The 19,697-nt window shown below is 33.7% G+C and overlaps 1 long non-coding RNA gene across 1 annotated transcript; it reads left to right on the plus strand.

Moving 5' to 3' along the window:
* On the plus strand, positions 453–1,774 carry LOC108661702. Its single transcript, XR_001927476.1, has 3 exons — positions 453–484; positions 1,128–1,212; positions 1,424–1,774. It is a non-coding gene; the product is annotated as an uncharacterized LOC108661702 (long non-coding RNA).

Genomic DNA, 19,697 nt, shown 5'->3' on the forward strand with positions numbered 1-19,697 from the left:
CCACTAAAGGACTAAACAAAAATTTTTTTAAACAATTTTTGCCCCATTTGGTTAATATTGATCAATATTAGTGTTATTTTAGGTTGAAAAGTAGAAATAATGAGATTCCGGTACATTTCGGAGTAAAAGGGCAAAATAGTAATTTTTTCGCCCCAGGGGCAAATCGGTAAATTTTTCACCCCAGCACTTGTCAAGACCAAGGGATTTTAATTGTGGTAGGATTGGATAAATACCAGAATATTTGTGGTGGAAAATTAAGAAGAAAAAGTCAAAAAGTTAAAAATTGGGCCAATAAGCATGTGACACATGGCATGCTTGATTATTTTATTATTTTCTATAGAAATCAGCCCATTAAATCCCCAATTCCCTCACCATATTCGGCCTAGGCATCCAGCAACAAGAAAAAAGGAAGAACAAAAGGAAAAACAAGAAAACCTAGGTGGAAATTCAAAGAAAAAGTGAAGAAATCAAGGAAACAAGCTAGGTAAGTTAAAATTTCTTTAATTCTCCTTGATACCTAGCTTACCCATGCTTTTGTTCTTGATTTCCATGGTTGAATATTGAGTTATCATGATGAATTCAATTCTGAAAAATGGGTATGGAAGAGGAATTGTTGTTGGAATAATTTGATTTTAGACTATGTTAGTGTTTAGGGATAGTTAAGCATGGTTATGAACAAAAACACAAAAGAAATATTCAATTTCTCTAGGGTTCCTTGTTGGCCGAACCATGAGGGCTGAATATCAATGGGGGATTGTTTTTATTTCAAGGAAAATGGCATGGAAAATGATGAATTAAGGTGAAACGGTTATGTAGAAAAAAATTCGATGCTAGTGCACCAAATGACCAAATTTTTCTATAAGGAACTGTGAGGGTTCTAATGCTGAATTTGGCTTTATTTAAATGTATGTGGTAAATTAAGGTATTAGAGGAGAAATGAATTAATTTGGAGGTGATTTGGACACAATCGTCGATTAATCGGGTGATCGGTCGAATTTAATCGATACCGTGATTAAGCGGTAATCGGACATATTTTTGCATTTACATATCAAGCATTAGTAATTTAAATTAATTTATATCAATTTAGGGACAATATAGTAAATTCCTCGACTTTGTTATTTGTCAAGGTGGTGAGACGTCCGGAAAAGGCAAAGGAATTGCGCCTGAGGGCTATTAGTCTGAGTGCACCCGGAATCTGGATTTTCGATACCGGTGAGTGGACTTGCATTTCAAACTTGTTTTGGGGAATATGAAAGATTCTATCCAACTTGTCTTAGAAAATGTACCTTGGGAACAAGCTTTTAGTAAAATGATTTTATATTGTGAAAATGTGCTATACAATGGTTTATGTGTTATCACAATATGATAATATGCATTGGATGCTTCTTTACATGTTGATTTGAACCCGGCTATGTGCGAGTAGGAGTGCACATAAGCCGTTGCTGACCCGGCTATGTGTGAGTGGGAGTGCACATAAGCCGTTGTTGCCTCCATAGCTTATAGGGCTGGATGCTTCGTGATCTTCCACCCTATGAGTGCTTTGATAGGTATGATCTGTGGCGAAGTATGACTCTCCACCCAAGAGCTTGGAGGAGGAGGGAAGGGACTGCTCCGTTGCTTCGTGATCCGGAGTGAAGTGCACCTCTTGCCGAGTGAAGGGGGGGATGCTTCGTGATCTCCCACCCCCTAGTGACAATAGCATAAGCCGTTGCATATGAGATGATGATGATGGGATGATGTGCATGATGATGATGATGGGATGGTGTGCATGTTGATGATGGGTATATGGTTGTAAATGCAAATATGTAAGCATTTGTTTTGTTGAAATTTGGAAGTTTACATGTGTTACATGTTGCTATTGTTATTTTAGCAGGATGACTTGTTTTAAGGGAAAAATGAGACTTTTTCCTTGATGTTCTGGTTCTCGCTGCAGCGAGAATGAAGTTCGCTACAGCGAGAAACTTTCTGTCCATTTTGCTAACTTGTGGGTTTTTGCCATATTTCCCATTTCTTTGGTACCATAGTTGAGCATGGATTTTTGTAAAGTGATTTACTCATGTGGGGTTTACATGAGGGGTTTAAAGGAGCTAAAACAATTGCATGGTTTTAAGAAAACGAATACATCATGATTTCGATAAACATTCCTTATTGTATGCTTGTTCCCTCCTTGTTCACTCACTGAGTATTGTACTCACGTTTTATAAAAATTCATGTTTTCAGATCAGGTGACTGTTGGACCCTAGATCGAGGAGTCCCCGTAGTGCATCTCCTGGGTATGTGTCTGGCATTCGATAGTAATCCCTTTTATTGTAAATGTCTCCGCTGGAAGTCATGGGTCCTTTTGTATTGTGAATACAATCTAACAATGTGAATATGTGTATGCAATGTAAATTGCTAAATACATGACTGGTATAGTGCATGTATATTATTATCGATAATGCCATTGTGTTTTGGCTATGTTCACACCCAGGAAAAGGTGTGTGTGTATGCATGATATGATAAATTTGTTAAACAAAGGTAAATGGATAGGCTTGCTTGGGCTTAGTGAGCTATGCTCATTGAGCTCATGCGCCGGTCATGGCCCTAGAAATTGGGTCGTGATAAGAACATTGGTTGACCAAACTTCAAATTGGAGAAATGGCAGGCTGAAGAGTTTGAGAAACAAAACCAACTTAGTCAACCAAGTCAGTCGACTAAGTGTTCTTTGCCAGAAACTGCAAACCAAAAACAGAATCAACTTAGTCAACCAAGTTAGTAGACTAAAAGCTCTTTGTCTGCAATTTGAACCAGAACACTACAAGACAGATTAACGGCTAGATCTCATCCTCAACTGTTTCCAATGGATATAAACTGCCAAACTGCCATCAGAGTTGCATCTCCAAGTATAAAAGGGTCTTCCAACAATGAGAAACAAGTTTTTTTGAAGCTTTGAATGAGATTTAAGCTATAGAAAGTAGAAAAACCAGAAAAGCTTCACTGTACTTGTTTGCACTTAAACTCCTACTCTTTGTCATTGTATTTAGCACTCATCTTGTACCAATCAGATCAACTTGTGATCATAGGTACTTTCTTTTACCACTTCTTCTTGTATACTTAGAGTGAGAGAGTCACTCTAAGGGGTTGTTCAAGCTTGGGAAAGCTTGAATATTATAGGTTGTGGTTGAGCCTTGGAAAACCACTTTCAATTTTAGTTGAGGCCGTGAAAAAACTAGTGTAAAGGTTTTGGCTGAGCTTGTGAAAAGCCATTGTAAAAGCTTGGTGAAAGCTTGTGAAATTCACTAGATTCTTAGTGAATCGTTGGGAAAATCCTTGGTTGGATAATCAAGGTAGTGCATATAGGTCTTGGATCGAACCACTCTAAATTGTTGTGCATCTTATACTTTGCTTTTAATTTCTTGAGTTCTGAAAATTAGTTCCACACCTTATCAAGAGCCAAATTGTGCTATTCACCCCCTCTAGCACACATTAACAGGACCAACAGTTCGATGCAAGATGAAGGAATGATTAAAGAAAGAATGAAACTAAAAAATAAAACAAAGCAGACAATACACAAAGATTTATAGTGGTTTGATCAAAGACCTACATCCACTACTTTGATTGTTCAATTAAGGATTTTCCAAACCAAGTCACTATAAATGGTGGATTTCCCAAGCTCCCACCAAACTTTTACAATGGCTTTCACAGGCTCAGCCACAACCTTTAACAATAGTTTTTCCCGGGATCAACCAAAACCCAAAACTAACTTTTCCTAGGCTGAGTTAAAACCTACACATCCAATCAAGCTAACCCAAGCTCGATCAATCCACTTAGAGTGACTCGCACACTCTAAGTATTCAAGGAAAAAAGAAATAAAGAAGTACCTATGATCACTAACCTGATCTGAATGGTACAAAATGAAGTGTTTATCTCAATTACAAAGATTAGAGTGAAGTGTAGAAAGGATGCAGAGAGTTTTTGCTATTTTTTAGCTCTTTTTTATCTTGGAAGCATCTCTTATGTTTCTTAGGCATTGAGAGTGCGTTATATACTTGAAAAACCAACTATAATTGGTGTTTGATAGTTACTGACAGTTGGAAACAGTTTGGAGTCAGTTATAGCCGTTAGTTTGTCTTCTAGCATTCAAATTCAAATTTTCAGACAGTGAGCTCTTAGTTGACTAACATGCTTCTTAGTCGACTAAGTCGTCTCTGTCTTCTAATCTCAGTTTTTGGAAGTGAGCTCTTAGTTGACTAACAATGCTTTTTAGTCAATTAAGTTCTCTTTGTCTTGTAATTGAAGTTTCTGGCAATGAGCACTTAGTCGACTAACCATGCTTCTTAGTCAAGTAAGTCTTCTTTGTCTTTGAACCGGCCAACTTCATTTTTGAATTTTAACGAACCAACTCCCTTGGTTATCTGACTAAGAGGCTTCTGTTTGTATCCAACACCCGCTTAACTGATTAAATCTTATGTTAACTAGTTAAGACTAATCTGTCTTCATTAAAGCTCTTTCTTCTTTGCATGTTTAACCAATTAACCCATCTTGCAACTGAGCAAGCATCTTGACTTGCTTTCAAATACCAAATATATTAATGAATTTAAGCTTTCTCCTGTACACTTAAATAATATAGTTAGACACTAATGAATGGGAATATTTTGCTATCATAAAAAATATATAGAGTCAACATTCTCTATCTCTTATTTTTGATGATCACAAAACACTCCTAGATTAAGAGTGTAATGTCTATGTTCAATATGAATGCTTCAAATCTTTATGCGTAATGAGTTGCTTCCCCTTCGTCAATGCATCTACTTTTCTTTTCATAATATTCAACAAAACCAAAACAAAGCATCACACACATAAATTAAGCATGAAGACCTATCAAACTCTATTTAACTAAATCTTCCTTCTCTCTTTTTTCTTTTTCATCATTAAACAAGATATTCAAAACTCCCCTTTAACGAGTGCATCTATATTTTCCTTTAATCTTTAATCAGACTTTAATGAATGAGAATCATAAGCACTCATACACCTACGTCATACAAGCTTATGGATATAGTTCAATAACTTCAAGAGTCAATCTTGTGTCTATGTAGGAACAAATGTATGGGAGTTAAATCATTTCAAGAAATGGTCAAGAATTACTCAAAAAATGTTCAAGCAAATTTGATCATTTTGTCATAATCAAAACTATAATAATTTTAAAGCTAACAATCTCCCCCTTTTTGATATGACAAAACTATGAGCATAATTTGCATTTGAAATGATTTTAAAATCTCCCCCTTAACATATGCATAAAATTAAATTTGCTCAAAACCTTCTCCCCCTATTTATTATATCAAAAAGGTTAAGAAGAGTAAGCATTACGCACTTAAGTTCAAGAAATAATGGTTAGCAAAATCTATCAAGAATAAAAGCATTAAGACCATGAATATGTAACCATAAAGTCTCTAAGTCATCATACATATGCACTTAATATTCTCAACCAAGTCATTAAGAAATATACCCATTGAGCACATTCAAGTATTAATTCATCAGAGAATCATCAATAAGAAAGCCACATGTATATATCTCTGTAAGCAAAATGTGGACATAACATTTATGTAGTTCAAGAAAGATAAGCATAAAGATGTTCAATAAGCACATAAGCCATATTTTATTTCCAATACTATGTGTTAAAGCTCAATATACCAATTGATAGATGTAAGTAAAATCTCCTCATTTGTAAAAGCATGATAGCAATTATGAGAGATGGAATCATTTTAAAGCTCATTATATCAATTGGTTAAGCACTAGTAAAGACTTCCCCTATCATTAAGCATTCCAAGCATATCAAATACAAGGCTTAAAATATTCAAAAAAGATATGATCAATTTAAAGCCCAAGTGAGAAAAGACAGTTATAAAGCTTGATGCTAATTTTAAAGCTAAGCACTAATTGAGAAAACTTAAGGCTTGATACCAACTATGCATTTCAACATTCAAGTTTAAGTGAGAAGCAATATAAGGCACAACATTTGTTTTGGTGTTTAGAAAGATTTTACCGGTAACGAAGAACACCAAATGTTGAATTCTCACCAAACCTTGTTGTTGAAGATCTTAATTCCTTATGATATGATTGACTCCCCCTTAAGAAATCATAAGTTCAACACAAATTATTAGAGATCCTCAATAGATCAAATATTAGGAGAGAAATCATGAGTCTAGAATAAATGAGCATTCAAATGGATATTCAATTTATTTTGCTAATGCTCAAGTATTCATGGAACTAAATGAGTATGAGCATTTGAATACATGTTCAACATATGCATCAAATATTCATAATTCAAGAACTATTTGCAAAGTGGTTCTTAGGCATGTCTAAGGTATCATTAGTCTTCAAGCATCATTCTCAATTATCACCAAGTATTATCAATCATCATCAAGCATTCATTATTTATTCTCAATATTAATCAGCCAAGCAGTATCAATCAAGAATTTCTAGGAAATTCCCTATTTCATATATAAAAATAGCAACTCAGGGAAAAAAAAATCATCATTAAGCATTTTTAATGAGTATTCTTCCAAATTATTTTCAAGCAGTCATTCATCAAAGTCATTTTGAAGCAAGCATTGCAAGATGTATTCTCCAAATTATATAGGAAATTGTCAATTCAAAGAGAACTTTCACAAAAGGCATATCATTATTAATGAAGCATGATTAAAGCATTTTGCATTTATTGCAATCATGTATGAGAGTTATAATCAAATAAGCACAAACATGACTACAAAAAAGAAAATGACTATCTTCATTAATCATGATTCCATTTTTCACAAATATATAGACATATACCAAAATAAATACAAGCATTGAATTTTAATGTGGTACATGCTATTTCTCAATATTCTTGATTCATGAGTGATATCGATTGTTATAGAATATTGAAAGTAAAGCACTCAACTCATGAATATATTCAAAGTGAACATTCAATCATTAATAAATACTAATTATCAAGATTCAAGAAATAAATATTTAATCAAAGCACATTAGGTATTCATTGCTAACTAAAGCTATAGGCCATATTTTATTTGACATGTCAAGTTGTTTATGGTGACCTATAAGCTAAAGTTGGATGCACACAAAATCTTTAGTTCATGTAAACGTTAAGGCTCAATGAAGACATAGTTAACATTTAAATGCATATTCAAAATAAATTTTAACTATGTCAACTCTCAATATATGGCATGATCAAACTTGACAATTAAATTCATATTCAAATGCATAGCTCATGTCAAGTCTTAGACTTCAAACCTTAAGGTCAATCATAAAGAGAAATCATATAAGCATGTGTCTTGACCAATATAGTAGATGAACCAAGAATATTTTCATTAAGTTCAATGAGTTCATCCTAATTGAGTTCATATGCATAATCAAGAAAAAAAATTTTAAAACAATCATTTAAGCATAATCATAAACCATATTTCAAGAATTGATCTTATGATTCATTGTAAAGATTTTTTTAACATAAGCACATGAACATTCCATTTCTCAAGACATGATTTTTCAATGTAAGCATATGAGGATTTATGGAATCAATATGAGTGTCATGCTTGGGAATAGATAGATTTAAGTAATTAAAAAGGATTTCCCATTTTTCAGCAAGTTTTGCAATTTCAAGAACATGTACTTGCACCACATGATTAGGAAAGTATTCATAATACATGTTTTTAAGAGTCAAGAATCATCTTTGAAAAGAAAATTCAGGGAAAAAAATATTGCAATGGACAAGAAGTAAAGTAAACAGATATTTTGGAACTCAAAACCTGTCCATTTTGGCTTTAAAGCCCTAAAGAGTCGACTACATATCCCTTGGGTCCACTTTTTATCATTCTAGCAGCATTTGCATTTTGTTCTACAATAGTCGACCAGCTATGCTTTGGTGTAAATAATGCTTGATCCCTTGCTTATTGAAAAGCCAAAAAAAGGTGCAAAACATGCAATGTTCCAAGGTATAATGATCTCAAAACATGGATTCGTGTGAGAACAATTTAGAATTTCATTTTAACCATGTTAAAACATCATTTTGGACATGTATGATCAAAGATTCTTCAAGAAAAACATGTGAACTCAAATTTTGGCTTTTATTGCTCATTGTTCACAAGTGCTAAAAAGTTGAAATGCTCATTTGAAGAATCATGCCTTTAATATGCTCAAACATATTCAATTTACATCATGATGCGTGACTATGACTTATAACAAGCATTTAAACAATGTTTAAGCATAATAAGCATCAAATTTAGCATTTTCTACAATTTTTCAGCATATGGATAAAAATGCCCTTGAGGTCATTCAAGCATTCATTTGCAATAAGATCAAGTTATAATAGCATTTTCAACATAAGGCACCCTTGTTCAAGTTTTATATCATTGAAATCATTATAGCCTCAAGCATTACAAAAAGATCTGTTCCTTTGCTTGAAAAATGCCATCAATGTCAAATTATCACACTCAAAATCATGCTTAAGAAATCCCTTTCAATCAATTTCACCAATCATGAGATAAATACCAAGCAAAATGGGATTTATGCAATTCATGTATCAAATCAATTTTGCTCAACCATGCTATATCATCAAAAACAATGAATCAATTTCAATCAAAGAGAATAACAAGCTTTCACAAGAAAATCAATTGATAAAGAATTAATCTTTCTTTGCAAACTTTTTAACTTGAAACATTCAAGATTTGACTTGCTTTGTGAAAAATCATGAGCTCTATATCACTCAATTTTGTTCAATTATCCTTTAAATGATTTATGAAATGTGTAATGAGCATAATGAATCATGTTTATGCATGTCAAGGGTCATTTGCAAATATCTCACAATCATGTGCCAAAAAGGCTCTTATGACCATTCACGCTTACAGGCAAGCATACTCATCCAATAAGAACAAGTCATAAGTATTTTCATTTTGAAACACACTTGTTCAATTCATAAATCATTCTAAACTTAAAGGATGGCAATATGTTTCTCATATAAGCTCATTTTGCTTCAAAAGTACCAATTCGAGTAGTCAAAACTTTCAAGCTCATTATCAACCATCTTGAACTATTCAAAGAAGTTCTAGAATGTAAATCAAGATTGTTCAAATCATCAACTTATGTTAGGCACAAGGAAATCAAGGACAATTTTTTTAATTCAATTTTCCTTGTCTTAAACTACTTGAATAAGTGTGAGTGTAAGTCATCAAGTATGCTCATATTTCTATCACATTATCCAACCTTTTATGTTTCAAAATTATGCACAAAAATCATTTTTCCTTAAAGAAGTAGTATGGAAACAATGTCATAAATCATGAGGAAATTTTATAAAAACAATTTTCCATAACCAATCAATCTTAATAAAACAATTTTCTCAAAGTAAGAATGATAATATATTCAAGATCAAATCTAAGTACATACTTAATCTTTAGATTCATACTTCCTTGAAACTTTTAGCATGTATCATATTAAGTCAAGTTGCATAGTCAAGATTTATCAATAAAGCTCAATGAATAATGTACTTAATATTCAAGCAAGAATAGGCAATCAAACTTTTCAATTAAGAAAAGTAAACAATTTTAGAAACCAAGCTAAATGAATGAAACTTTCAATAAATAAGCAGTCAAAATTCTCATTTAAACAAATAAATGGCTTTTAGCATAGAGATCACCTATTTTCCTTTATATGTGACTAAAGAGTATTCATTCTTCAAGAATTGTTCCTCCTTGCTCCAGTACACCTACAAGGGACATTTTTCATTTGATCTTTGGTATCCAAATTGCTTCGGATCCTTGAAAGTTAGTCTCATCACACAACATTCCTTTTGGAACCCATACTTGTCTAAATTTATAAGGTAAACATTTTCTAATTGGACAAGTATATGAATAATAACCATAAAATGTGCAATGTTTGCATTTGGTCATTTTGGAAGATGAGGAATTCATGAAAGCCTTTGTTTCTCATTTAATAAATCTTCAAATTTTATTTTCACATTAAAATTTCCTTTTTTTTCAAAATATCAATTTTTTTTAGTAAGCTTCAAAATCCTTTTCCAAGTCAATTTTTGTTTTCATCAAAAATTCATTTTCAACATCGAGTATGGAAATAATATTCTTGCTCTTCATATTCATTTTCTCAAACTCAAATGCTAAATCCTCAAAAGCATCATGCAATTCATCAAAAGCATATGAATTAAGTTCACAAGATGAAGAAGTTACCTTTATCTCTTCAAGAGCCATGCGGCATAATTCAATTTGATTTGAGGATTGTCTTCACTTGATTCCGTGTCTGCATTTGCCATGTTGCTTGTTGAGCATTAATTCTCATAAGAGTTCTCTTCCAATTCCTTTTCCATATTTTTTTCTCTATATAACTCTTCTAATTTTTGCCAAATTTCCTTGGCATTTTCGCACATGAACACTTTATTGTATTCTTTATAATCAAGTGCACAAATGAGAGTGTGAATGGCCTTAGAGTTGATTTGTGCTCTCCTCATTTCAGCTTCTGTCCACTTATTTTTATCTTTGGGAGTTTTCTCACCATTTACCGAATTTGTAGTCACAGGAATGAAAGGACCATCCGTAATGACATCCCATATCTCATATTCATAAGCCCTAATATAAATGGGCATTTTAGTACTCCAATAAGGATAGTTTGATCCATCAAATAGAGGAGGTATATTAATGCTGTAGTAACCCATATTTTGATACAGTGGCTAATAAAGTTTGCGAATGCCAATTGAGGTTAATTACCTAGTTAAAAAGGGTAATTCAAAAGTGAACCTGCGAAATCTCGATCTCTATAGACATGTAACTAGAAGTAGAGGCGATAATGAGGACCAAGGGTAATTTCGTAATTTCTCTTGGTAAGCTCCTATGAGTGGGTTTTTTTTATGCTATTAAGGTCTAAATAGGCCTAAGGAATGAATGAATGATGTTTATGATGGTAAAATAAATGAAGATAAAAATAATGATAATTTTCATGATAGGGGCAAAATGGTCATTTTACATCTCGAGTCTAAATTTTTATGTTTTCGTAAACCCGAGTATTTCTAGACTATTATGGACCTTGCCCTAGTGTCAAAAGATTAAAATGTTGCACAAAGGATGAAAGGAAGACAAAGTCATCATGTTAAGGGCATTTTGGTAATTTATGTGAGAAATAGATAAACTTTATATATAAATATCTAAAGCTCCAGCAATTTCCAACAACTTCTAGCCATTTATTCTTCCCTTCTCATCTCACATTTCTTCATCTCCATGGGAGCCTCCCATAAAGCTTTCATAGCTCTCTCAATTAACTTCAATTTTCATGCTTTTTAGCACTTTTTCATAGAACCTTTTTGTGCTCTTTCACTCTCTCACCTTAAAACCCTAAAAAAGTCTTACTTCCATCTTCTTCTCACTAGCTAGACATGTAGAGAGAGAGAGAGTGATTTTCCTTATTAGCTTGAAGAATTTTGAAAGAGAATTCAACTACAAAGACCATCAAGGTGAGTATTAGTTAGGGTTTAATTTCTTTAGTTGTTGATAATGGCTAACAATGGGCTTTGTGAGTGTTTTATCATTAAGGTTGTTTATTCACTCTTAGGGTGACTAGAGTAGTGTGAATAACTAGCCACTTAATGGCAATTGGAAGCTAGTTAGGAATAACTAGTAGAACTTGATTAGGAAAGAGCTTTCGGAATTATATTAATGCCAATTTGGGTTGGGTTGTGATGTTGTGTGTGTATAGGTTCCAACAAGGCCTCACATGTTCATTTGGAGCATTAGTTGAGGTTAGAGTCAAGGAAAAGAATCAACAAGACCGGTGAGTGAACTTGCATCAAAGTGTTTTTGGGAAATACATATGTGTTGGGATGAAGCATTTAAATGATTTTACTTGGTTTTCAGTAAATTATGCATGGGAGAATGCATTCTCGCTACAGCGAGAAACTCTTGGGTGGTGGGGGCACAAACCAGCCCTGTTTCTTACTGCAGTGAAAAGGAATTTTCACTGTAGCGAGGAATTTCGCTGCAGCGAAAATGGATTCTCGCTGCAGCAAGAAACTCTCTGGTAAACCCAAAATTCTAGTGCAGTGCTTCCATTTTGACAACTATTTTGACCACCTTCCAATCAAAACTGGGAAAAGTGGTAAACATAAAAGTTGTAGCCCAGCATCTTAGCTTTCTAATGGTCTAAAAATCAGATCAATTGAACGTTTTTAGTGGGAGATATATTGGAAAACTGAAATATATGCAAACCAAGACTGTTTCTCACTACAGCGAGAAACTTGCTGCCATGCTTGCCACCTTGCTTGATTTTGACATATTTTTCACCCATTTAACTTCATGGATTGATCATGGGTTTTTGTAACACTATGAGGTTATTAATCAAAGTTTGAAATGAGGGGTTTTTAGTAAGAAATTAAATCAATTGCATTGTTTTTGAAATAAGTGCATCATGATTTCCAAATTCTTCCTATCAATTGCTTGTTCCCTTCTTATGTTCACTGATTGAGTTTTATACTCACATTTTTAAACTTCATGTTTGCAGATTTGGAGGCAATGGGGACCTAGATTGGGTGTCCACATATGCTCGTCTTCTTGGTAGGTACTATAGCATCTCATTAGTTGTACCTTCACCCATGGTCACTCCATTAACGGTCAAGAGTCTATTACCTGTGAACGCGTATATGTAATGTAATCTGCCAGGATCCATGTTATAAGTCAAATATGTATATTTGATTATTGATGCCACTATAAGTTGGCAAACGGGTGACATTTTTTTGACATAATAAAATTATAAGTATTGAGTCACTATAAAATATTACTGAAATATTTTAGTAGAGAATTACAATATGTGGTTTTAGAAATGATGGTTGGGAATGATGATCGGGATTGCATAAAAAGGCTTGCTTGGGCTTAGTGGGCTATGCCCATTGAGCCCATGCGCCGATCATGGCTCAGGATTTGAGTTGTGACAATGGTGGTATCAGAGCCAGGTTTAATCGAGTCCTAGGGATTCTCGTGTCAGTCAACGGAGTTGTCGAAGTTAATGTAGAGTCTTGTTTATGGTTTGTGATTGCACATAATTCATAGACAAGAGGCTATATGAACTCCTATTCCTAGTAACCTACCCTCTTGCTAATATTATGCAAAGGTCATAAGTGGTGTCGTTGTCCGGGTTTGAGATGCCACCCGAGACACGAGCTTTTGTTGGAAAGATTTTAAGCAAATGCTCCTAATGAAAGGTTAATGTAATAACAAATCCCTCCAATTAAAGATGGAGGAAATTGGAGTTGGACTAATAGGTTCGTAATGACTTATTCATTTAATGGAGCTATAATTTAAGCCTATAATTATCAATGGGAATAAATCGGATGACATTGGATCATTCTTGAGGTCAATATAAAGGAACATGTACAATAATGGTAATAAATGGTGCACTTTGACTGGAATGAATAGTGATGATTGTAATTTACTTGGAGTGTATGATCTAAGTATTAAGGAAGATGTAAAGTGATGTTTATGTGCACGAAGGTAAGTGCACTATGTTAAATGAGCTTGTCATACCCCTATAGAAATGGTGTAGGCTTTTAAAATATTTTATAAGCGTATAAGTGTTGAATATGTGTATAGTAGCTTAAATGGAGTTGGTTTTGATTTCAAGTAAGTGATTGCGAGATCCAAAGGTTTAATTTGAACTATTATGGTTTATAGTTATAAGTACATGAATTAGCTCAAGGGTGAAAATCAGTGATCATTATAATTGATGGTAGTCATGAAGAAAAAGGCTAGTAAACAAACTTGCTCTAAGGATGAGCTTAAATTTTTCTATGCTTAGCGTGGAGCCAAAGGATTAAAGGACTAGATGTGGATTTACTAGTTTGAAATTAAATGACACGGAAATGACAAATTTAGTCTATGTACCATATGGAGTTCTATATGAAGATCGATATATGAATTGCTTTAAAGGTCAATTTAAAAATATGTTTGGTTCAATATGCAACCTATGATGTAAATGATTAGTCTTGAATGTGACTTCGCCAAAGGTAAGGGACTTAAAACATGTGGATTTTCAGTTATGCTCTAAGAGGAAGCTTTTGCACCCTAAGCTTAAAAAATTTTGATCTTATGACTGCAAAAGCAAGATACAAAATTTAGTGAATTGTTTATCTTATGGATGTAATTGGTTAAGAATTGATGAGTAAAGTCAATATCTCAACACTAAGTGGTGTACAATTTGATATATGTGTATCAAAGAGTAAATTTGGAGATCATTGCTTAATCAATTTGCACTGAATGCTATGGTAAAGGTATGTGGATGATAGTAGTGAAATATGCCCAAAGTGAGATATGTTGAGACTAATGTTCCGAATGTAAACTTGTGATAGAAAGCTAGTTTTGCAAATTGTGGTTTTTATGACCATGAAATATATGGAGGTTACCAATATGTAAGCATACACTTGAAGATGTATATCTTGTGATTCGCATTCTTCGTACAGAATGAGATATTCCATAGAAGGATTTGGCCTAATTAGTGATTACATGACTATAAGCTTGGTATGAGATTGAGAATGCCCTAACATGTATGAGAAGTGTGTTGCGAAAGGCTGAAAGTCATTAAGACGAATGATGGGTGAAACATAGATGTTGTTATGATGAGCATAAAAAGCTCAAGGATAATCAATGCAATTATATTAAGTCAGTTTGGTTAGTTTGGTTTGGTCCGAATAAGAGTAAAGACATCTTGAAAGATCTTAAAATAATGTTCAATGGGGTTAATGAGTTAAATGTTGTCGAATATATATTAAATTGTTAAAGTTATGCGTCGCTTTGAAGTTGAGCCTTTGATTGTCTGAGTCCTCAACAAAATTCTATTAAAGGATGTGTTTAAGCATTTTGGAAGTGTATTGGAAGACATAAGAATAATATACTAGTTTGACTTGCTATAAGAGGTCGAATTTGGATGGCCATAAGTGGCTTATGAACAATCAAGCAGTGCAAAGTATGTGCTCGTAAAGGGAGCTATGATTAGTAGATAAAGGTGGAACTTTAGAATTTCATTGTCATAGTTGTTAGATTATATTTTGTATTACATGATATAGCATAGAACATCAATAATGAGACTGTGTTATGCTTTAGGCCTTGAAATGTAAGTTATGGACATGTATCCACCTTGTGAATACCCTGATGAGATAAATTTGAAAGATTTTTCACAATGAGAAAACATTAAAGCTCAAAGAGCAAATGGCTATATTGTCAAGTTGGGCTCATGACTGATATGTCACATAAGTATGAAGATATGATACAAGCATAAGTATACTTGGAAATGCTGGTTTGAGACAATGATTATCCTGCCGTTTTGTGGACCCGATGAGGTTCTGGTCTTGACATAATTATAGACGCAAGGCATAAATTGTGAAATGTGTTTCCCCCACAAGTTCCAATTTGTTTTGAATAATTATCGAGGTGAAGTGCCTGACAGGGATAGGCAAAGGTTGAATTATGCTTCAAATTTTTAGAGAATGAGGGTGACATGGTTTGATTAAATGATAATACCCTTGGTAAGGGAATAGAAATACGCTGCAGAAATTATAGAAATCTACTTAGAAAAGAAATGATGATTCGAGTATTTATATACGAGTAAAGACTTAGGTAATGTCACGACCCAAATTTCGAGCCATGACCGGCTCATGGGCCCAATAGACATAGTCCACTAAGCCTAAGCAAGCCTATGAATCTGACATGTTCATCATTCCATCATAAACTACTAAGTCACATTTCATAACTTAGGATCAAAATAATATTAAACAATGCCAACTCATACTGGCATACCAATTATGTGTACATTGCCTACAACATGTATCTTAATAATTTACATCAAGTTTGTCTATACATATCAAAAAGAAGACTCAATTTCCAGCGGAGGGACTCGGACGAATGTACAGCTATTGAATGCCAAGACACCTGCCAAAAGATGGATACAAGTCTATAAGGACACCTCGTCGTAGTTACCGGCTACCTCGTGATCTGAAAACATGAAGTTGAAAACGGTGACTATAAACCTAGTGAGTGGACAAGGAAAGGAATTAGCAACAACAAGGGAGATTTTAAAATCATGATGCACTTGTTTCAAAACAATGCAATTTAGTTCCATTCATATTAAAAACCCCTCATCAAGCCCTTAAATGATTAATCATTTGAAAATCATGAACCCATACATAACGAACCATTTGAAGAATGAAAGTTTCAATATTACGCAAGCAAGTCTAATACGACAACGAATCTTCGCTGCAGCGGAAAGGCATTCTCACTGTAGCGAGAATGAATTTTCGTTGCAGCGACGTTAGGATTAAGTTATTAATCGAACGAGGGTTTCTCAACTGGCCGAGGGTTTATCACTAAACCTCCTCATTTTAAACTTAACTCATTTAGTCCTTAATGTTGGAAGTCCATGCTCAGATGTGGTAGCAAAGAAGTTAAAAATAGAGCAACAATTGGACAAGATAGGAGACAAAACAGAAAGTTTTTTGCTGCAACGAGATTCAATCTCGCTGCAGTGAAATTGTAACCCAGAAACAGAAAGTTTCTCGTTGCAGCGAAATTTTAACCTAGAAACAGAAAGTTTCTCACTGCAACGAGAATGAATTTCGCTACAACGAGAAGCTACAGTGTCATTCTCGTTGCAACGAGTTTCTGACCAGTCTACCCCTTTCACACCTGAAAGTTTCTCATTGCAACGAAAATGATTCTCACTGTAGCGAAAATGATTCTCGCTGCAGCCAGAAACAGGGCACTAATGAAAAATTTGCCCTTCTTCCCAAAGAAAAACCACCTTACTGAAATGTCTAAACCAACATGAAACGCATAATAATTTTCTAAAGTTTAACATGTCCAGTTTCACATGCATTACAACCATATACCATTACTCATTAATTTCCTATAACACACATATTTACATAAGTATATATGTATACGTATACCCATCATCATCATACACACCATCACATCATCATCATCATCAGGTCATGCGCACTCCCTACTCGCACATGGCTAGGTCATCACCGAATTATGCGCACTCCCTACTCGCACATAACCGAGTCATCCTCAGCTTAAGCGCATTCCCTACTCACACATAGTCGGGTCACTATAATTACACAACACTATATTCAAACATATATGTATATCAACATAATGCAGCAGCATAGAGATCCATGATAACCACATGTCATAACAGAAAATTTATTTATCAAAGGCTTGTTCCCAAGGCACTTGTTTTAACAAAAGTTGTGTAGAATCATTCAAATACTTTGTACAAAACGGTCATATTCCCAAAACGATTTTGATAGGCAGTCCACTCACCGGTATATTGTTGAGCCTTTAGCTGACTCTAATTCCCTTAATGATCCAATTGGAAGGATGGGACTTCGTTAGAACCTAGAATCACATTAGCATAAGCAATAGGTCAATTCACACACTATAAACCCTAAAAGCTATCTATTAGATAGCTTTCAATTGCCACATTAAATGGCTATCTATGTTCACTATCTTAATCACTATAAAAGGAATAAACATGCTCAACAATAAAACGGCTCATAATCCCAATTACTAGCTATTATTCACAGCTAAAAATCAAGCTTAGTTCATCATTCACCCTAGGGTTTCTTTGTAGTTGAATTCTCTTCCAATAGCTTCCAAACAAATGGTGTAATTCTCTTTTTCTCTTTCTAGAATGCCCAACTAGTGAGAGAAAGTATGGAAATAAGATTTATCAAGGGTTTTGAAGTGAGAGAGTGAAAGAATACAAGAGTTCTAGTCAAAAGGGCTCAAAGGTATGAAAACTAGAGCTAGAGAGAGAAAATTATGCAAGTTCCATATCAAGCTTTCATGGAGGTTGGAAGCAACGTGAGATGGAAGAAGAAGAAGAAGACATGCTACTGGAAAAATGGGAGAAGAAGTTGCTGGAAGAAAGATATTTATAGCCAATCTTATCCATTCCCTTGAAATTACCAAATTGCCCCTCCACCAATTAACTTACTCTCTTCCAACCCTTTATGAAATCTTTTACTCCTTTGACACTGGGACAAGGTCCATAATGGTCTAGACATATTCGGGTTCATGAAAACTTGAAATTTTAACCCGAGGTGAAAAATGACCATTTTGCCCATATCGTGAAAATCATAAAAAATTTTATTTTCTTTCCATTTTACCCTTAATTTCACCATCCATTTATGCCTTAGGCCTACTTAGGCTATAATATTGTTTAAAATCTTACTTTTATGGGCTTACTAAAGAAATGATGTAATTTCCCCTTATTAGGGATATCGCGTATTCTACTAACTATGAGTCTATAAAGGTCAAGGTCTCATAGGTAATGAGCTACGACCTAAAAGCATGATATTAGAATATGGATTTTGGCTAAGAAAAATCGATTTTTAAGACACGTGGTGCTTTGGGGATCATGCCAATTAGTGGTTGATTCTCCTATGAGAATAGAATGTTGGGATCAGCTTTGTGTATTCACCACAAATGATGAGCATGATCTAACCAACCAAGAGAAAAAATTATTCTAAATTTGATTGTTGGTTATTTTGGTTTTACAGATGGCTTATTGAGCTTGATATGCCTAAGGCTATTCGAAGTTAAAATTTTTGGAAATATATATGTATGGATATATATGTTGCACATTAGTATAAAAGCTCATGCAGAGTTAGTTATAATTTGATTTGATGATGATATTCTATCAATGGTTATAGTGCTAGACAATGATTAAGATAATTTATCACTGATTTTGGTAGTGAACAAGTGGATTATAATGTTGTTAGCTTAAAAGTAAGTGTTTATACTTTTGGTATGAGTTCATCAAATTCTATTATATCGTGATCAAACCTGGTGTTTTGATTTAGCTTGAGAGGCTTGGCATATGAACTAGCTTAACTGTGAGCTAGAAATTCTTAGGTTATTATGAAGTACACAAAAAGAGAAGTATGACATGAATTTAATATCCTAAGGGGCAATGGAAAATGATGTATCAGTTTTGGTATAGCTTCAATATATATATTTTTGATATAAAAATGTGGGGAAAAGTTTATAGCTTATGCATAAAGTTGTGCAATTGAATTCGTATAATTAAAAGTGTAAAATCTACCTTGATTGGTATAAAGCTCATGATTCAAAATGAATGATTATGGATTTAATTTTCTAAGGTAAAAAGGACTAAAAGAAGTTAATATCAGAAAAGTCTTAATAGATAATTCTTAAATTTTAAAGTGCACTAAGGAGAGATAAATGTTTAATTTGATCTTCTGATTGATAAACTAATGAGGCCATGAGATCTAATGTTTGGAGTAAATTTGAGAAATATCAAGTTAGATATGTTGTAGGTGATTGATGATGAGCAAATTAGCTATGACATTGGAAATATAGAAATGATTAGTAATCAAAATGAGACTTGGAAAGGAACTTTAAAGGGAAAATTTTGAGCAACTTTAATCTTGAGAGGTTGAGTTATTGATTAAAGAGATTGGTTAAGATTATAAGGGGGTATGTGGAATGTCATGATTTATTGAAATGCCTTGTGGTATAAGTTAAGATTTATCTAGTGAGCACTCGATCATGAAAGTATTGGAGTTTGTTTTGGGGAATATGGTGACTAATGGTTACTAGATTTGAATCATCTTTGATATAAAATAAATAAATAAATAGATGAAATGAATAAAG

Source organism: Theobroma cacao, chromosome 4 (genome assembly GCF_000208745.1).
Source record: "Theobroma cacao cultivar B97-61/B2 chromosome 4, Criollo_cocoa_genome_V2, whole genome shotgun sequence".
In the NCBI taxonomy this organism is placed as follows: domain Eukaryota; kingdom Viridiplantae; phylum Streptophyta; class Magnoliopsida; order Malvales; family Malvaceae; genus Theobroma; species Theobroma cacao.